Here is a 5,810-nt window from a genome sequence, read left to right on the forward strand (position 1 = left end):
GGGGATATTCAAGCATCCTTATAGTCTGGTACCTATCTAACCTGAAAGCTTCATCCTACAAAATTTCAGGTTACCCTGCGTACTGGCTGGTTTCGTGTGTCAACTTGACACAAGCTAGAGTCATCAGAGAGGAAGGAGCCTCAGTTGAGGAAGTGTCCCCATGAGGTCCAGCTGTAAGGCATTTTCTCAAATAGTGATCAGTGGAGGGGCCATGGTCTCAACCTATTGTGAGTGGGGCCATCCTTGGACTCTACAAAAAGTCCTCGGTTATGTGTGTGTGTGTGTGTGTGTGTGTGTGTGTGTGTGTGTGTTTTTCAGGCTAAGCAAACCAGAGGAAGCAAGTCAGTAAGCAGCACCCCTCCATGGCCTCTGCATCAGGTCCTGTCTCCACGTTCTAGCCTACTTGGGTTCCTGACTTCCGTCAGTGATAGATTGTGATCTGCAAGTATAAGCCAAATAATTAAGTATCCATCAATGCAAAAATAAATAAATAAATTTTAAACTTAAAAAAAATGATCCCCATCCTTCTGACTTGCTTTTTGGTCATGGTGTTTTGTTACAGCAATACAACACTGACTAAGACACACTAAAAACCATAAATTCCCCAGTCTCAGCCTGTGGGGCTTGACTCACTCCCTGTACTGCCTTCTACCCATCCAGCTGTGGTCCAGGTGCAGGCTATTTTGTTTAGTAAGCATATTTTGGCCTTGCCACTGGCCTTACACAGCACACAGGCCTCTCTGATCAAAACACTCACCAAACTGCTTTATGTTTGCTATTCTTCTCATATCTCTGTCCTTGGAATTTACAAAGTGCTTTCCCATACAATGTACACAACCTAATGCATACATCTCTTTTATTTACAGAAACACATTAAAGATTCATACTTTGAATCAGTTGCCAACATGAGAACTCTAGAGATTTTCTTTGATAATAAAAAAAGTAAAAAAAAAAAGTCTAGATTTTATTATTATTATTATTATTATTAGGGCGTACACCGAAGCTCCATACTCCTGAACTGCACTGATTTTTCTGAAGTCAAGCCATAGATGCGCCTTTTCACAAAGAGGAATTGCTCCTCAAAACACAGTCCCTGTATGACCTTACTTCATGTCCTCACGTACTAGACTTTTAACCTACCTCCGAGATCATGTGCTCCCTTCAAACATGAATGGCATCTTATGTTTTTATGCCTAATGAAGCTTAATGATTTCATGTTATTCTCACTCCCTGGCCATGGATGATCCCATCGGAGTACTCTGCGGTCCACAATGACTGACCAAGCAACTAGACCCAGGCTGTTGATCCCTTCAGTCATGATTACATGAAACCAACCAGGATGACTGTGCCTAAGGTTCTGTAAACACAGCCCAAGTAGAAAAGGGTGGAGCTGGAGACACTGAGGGAATTGTGGAAAAGAAAATTAGCCAGCTCCTGAATTCCAGCTACTGTGACCCTGGCTTCTGTTCTGGTAACTTTGGGTTTTGGTGAATGAAATTTTGGCCCAGAATAAAATATGTCTACTTTTCCTAACTCTGTGGAGGTGGTTTTTTTTTTCTTCTTTCTTTCTCTTTGGAGAAGAGACCACATGTTAAGAGATCAGTTTCCTCAAACAGCTGTGAGGGTTTTTGTAGCTGTTTCATATTGAATCTGTAACAGTAGTCTGTCTGACTCATTGCCAAATGAGTTTTCGGCATTATTCAAGAATAATAATACTCAGGGTTGTGGCTTTCTGGGGAAGAAGTAAAAGGCACTTGTAAGAATAACAAATTAACATTTGAAAAGGACAAATGCTTACTCAAAGGCCTTTTGCCACACCAACCATAAACTTCTGGTATGCAGATGGCTGTTCACATCAGCCCTAGCATTATGCAGCCAGTAGTTCCCCTTTTTTGGCAAAGTGAAGAGACTCCCTACATCCAGAACTACAATATCTCTGAGGCCTTGATTCTCAGACAAAGAAGATTCAGTTGGTCCAGGCATAACTCATTTGAAAAAAAAATTGTTATTCTCAGCACACATAGACACATCACCATCACATCTTATAAAACACATTGTCCCTAATGCCACACAGCACTCATGTGCACACACACACACACACACACACACACACACACACACAGAGAGAGAGAGAGAGAGAGAGAGAGAGAGAGAGAGAGAGAGAGAGCACACAGATATATACACACAACACACAAACATATACACATACCACACACGCTTATTCCTGGTTGAAAACATCCACAGTTTTAGAATTATCTTACAGAATCACTTTTTAGTATTTCTGATAGTTCAGAGATGGACTTCAGACAGCTAAGGCACAATCATTTCCATTTCTAGACCACACTCCATTAATGCTGCGAGCCATGACACTAAGAACTGTGTTCATATTTTGATGCTCATCATTTGGTGTCAACACTTCCTGGTTGACCTGAATAAGTCTCTTAACTACATCAGAAGTGAATCACGATAAATTGGTTTCGGAAAATATTGACTATTGGGATAAACATGACAACTATTCCATATAAAGAACAATTACAATGCTATACAAACATAAAATGTATTTTCTTATTACTAAAACAAACACTAGTAAAATGGTTTCTTAGTAGGCAGCATCTTTTTCGCACATGTTATCAACAAAACGACTCTTCATCATGCCCTCGCCAGGGTGATGTCATACCCATGAGTCTACTTTCACAGGTCAGGAATCCAGATGGCCAACAGAGATTCACTGATGGTTATACACTAAGCAAATGAGAGTCTGAGCTGAGACCGTAGCACCTATATGTTGTTTTTCAGTGTCAAAAAGATAAATTTTAAAGGCTTAAAATTACGCCAAGCCTTGTATTGTAAAAAATGATAAATGCTTTCTTTGCCCACTTACTTCCACGCATTGCACAGCATTTTTCCCCATCCTCCTGCTCTTAGACTCTTTCTGTCCTCTCTTTCACAATGTTTCCTGAGCCTTATAAGGCATTGGTTGAACATTCCCTCAATTTCTGCTCTATCTGCGCTATCTTTATCCCTGCACATCTTGTAGGCAGAGCAAATTTTGAGTCAAAGTTTTTGTTGATGAGTTGGTGTTCCCCTCCCTCCAGTAGGAGTCCTGTCTAGTTAGAGGGTGTCCTCTTCAGTCCCCATGGAGCCTGCTATAGGAATCTTAGCTAGAGTCCCCCTCATGTCTTCCCAGAAGCCTACCCTGACTTACATCTCCAGCTTGTCCCAGAGATGCCCCCACCAGCAGGCTTTTTCTCTGCATGCCTTCTGTGCTCCTGTCCCCACTCTCCCCCAGTCTGATCTCCACCTTCTCTGCACTCCCTCTCTGCACTCTCTCTCTCTCTCTTTCTCTCTCTCTCTCTACCTGTTCTCTCTCTTCATCTACTACTGTTGTCTATTCTATTTCTGCTTCTGAGTGATATTTAAGCATCCTCTCCAGGTCCTCCTTTTTATTTATCTTCTTTGGGTCTGTGCATTGTAGTATGTTTATTCTGTGCTATACAGCTAATATCCACCTATAAGTGAGTACATACATACAATATATGTCTTTCTGGGTCTGGGCTACCTCACTCAGAGTGATCTTTTCTAGTTCCATCCACTTGCCTGCAAATTGCCTTATTTCCTTGCTCTTAATAGCTGAGTATTATTCCATTGTGTAAATGGACCACAATTTCTTTATCCATTCTTTAGTTGTTTCCATATTCTGGCAATTACAAACAAAGCTGCTATGAACATAGTTGAGCAACTGTCCTTGTTGTATGGTAGAACATCTTTTGAGTATATGCCCAGGAGTGGTATAGCTGGGTCTTCAGGTAGAGCTATTCCCAGTTTTCTGAAAAAGCACCAGATTGATTTCCAAAGTGTTTGTACAAATTAGCTCTCCCACCAGCAATGGAGGAGTGTTCCCCTTTTTCTACATCCTTGCCAGCATGTGCTTTGACTTGAGTTTTTTATCTTAGCCATCCTGATGGATGTAAGGTGGAGTATGAGAGTCATTTTGATTTGCATTTCTCTGAGCATTTTCTGATCCTTGGAGCCTGGAATCTTTCTTCTATTCCTATTATTCTATGTCTCGCCATTTCACAGTGTCCTTGATTTCCTGGGTGTTTTTTTGTCAGGATTCTTTTTTTATCTACTATTTCCATTGACTGATGTATCAATTTCTTCAATTGTATCTTCTATGCATGAGACAGCTCCATCTCTTGTATTCTGTTGGTGATGCTTACCTCTGTGCTTCCTGTTCTCTCCTCAAAGTTTTCTATGACCAAGATTTCCTTGGTTTGTGTTTTCCTTACTTATTCTATTTCCTTTTTAGGTCTTGAACCATTTTATTCATTTCCTTCACCTGTTTTATTGTGTTGTTTGATTATATTTTCCTGTATTTCTTTGAGGGATGTATTTGTTTCCTTTCTAAGTGCCTTTAAGAACTTCCTAAGAATGAACTTAAGGTTATTTTCCTGTGTTTTACCTGCATTAAAATATCCAGTGTTTGCTGGGGGTTCTGGTGGAGGCTTATTGCCCTGGTTTTTTTAATTGTGTTCTTATGCTGGCCTTTAGCCATCTGGTTGTCTACGTCACTGGGGCCTTGTTCCAAGATCCTGCTGGGGTTCTCCAGCCTTTGTGATCCAGTGAGGTTCTGCTGATTTCCTCCAGATAGCTCATAGGTGTGTGAACTAAAGGCTGGATACCTTGTCTATAGAGTCCAGAGTTGTCTTCAGAATGGGGGGGGGCGGTTAGAGGGAGAAGGGGGGAGGAGGGGGTAGTCAGGAAGTCTGAGGTGGTAGAGTGAGTGTCTGGCAGCCAGGATCCTCTCTTCTCTGGAGGAACACGAGCAGGCGCTGGTGTTTCCGTGTCAGTCAAGGAGACACTGCACTCCCAGAACTCAGACTTGGTTGGGCTCTACCATCTTGGAACCAGGACCCTACTCTCCAGCCAGTGTCCACAAGGGTACCAGTAGAACCGTGGACTTGAGGCTGGGAACCTGTCTCCAGTATGCCGGTGCAGCCCTCAGGGATGAAGAAGTCCAAGGTCTGGATGCTAAAGCCTTGTACCCCTGAAACTGGGCACTGGTGCGCAAGGTGGCAGAAAGCACCAGGCACCACAAGCCCGGGACCATATGGGACTCCTGGACCCATTATTTGGCCACAGGGGGCCTGAAACTGTGCTCCCCCAGCTCCCAGGATGTCCCCTGCCAACCAGGAAACACAGACATAAGTGTTTTAAAGCCTGCTGCCAGGTCACTCACCCTATCGGCAGTCTCTGATCTTCTGCCCTTCAGAGACTGTACGCGCTAGCTGCCGCCATCTTGGAAGTCTCCGACCAAAACTTTTAAGATCACTTTTATTCTTTTCTATTATCTTATCCACAGCTCTACCAGGAATTCTCTCTTCCCCTGCCCCCTCGCCTCTACCCCTACCCATCTCCCCCTCTCTCTGGGTACTTGTACCTCTGTCAGCTTTTTATAACTCTTTAATATATAGCTATACTTCTAAATACACCACACACACACAAACACACACACACACACACAATCTATCAGCTTACCGACCAGAACAGGAATCCTGAGCTAGGGAAAGAATGAAATTACTGAACACCTACAACAATCTCTCAGTCTGAGTAGGGAACATTTCTGAACTGTCATATGTGCCAAACACTAGGGCTGTCTGAACTTTATGTGTAACCAGGGAAGCAACTCTGTCTCTAAATTCCTATCTTTGAATCTCTCTATTTCTGGCTCAGTGTAACCCTTGGCCCCTCAACCTCTTCCTGATTTTCTCATATTTTAATTCTTCCTGCTTTGCTGGTCTTCTAATAGC

This window comes from Acomys minous, assembly GCF_964271855.1.
Source record: "Acomys minous genome assembly, chromosome: 12".
Lineage (NCBI taxonomy): Eukaryota > Metazoa > Chordata > Mammalia > Rodentia > Muridae > Acomys > Acomys minous.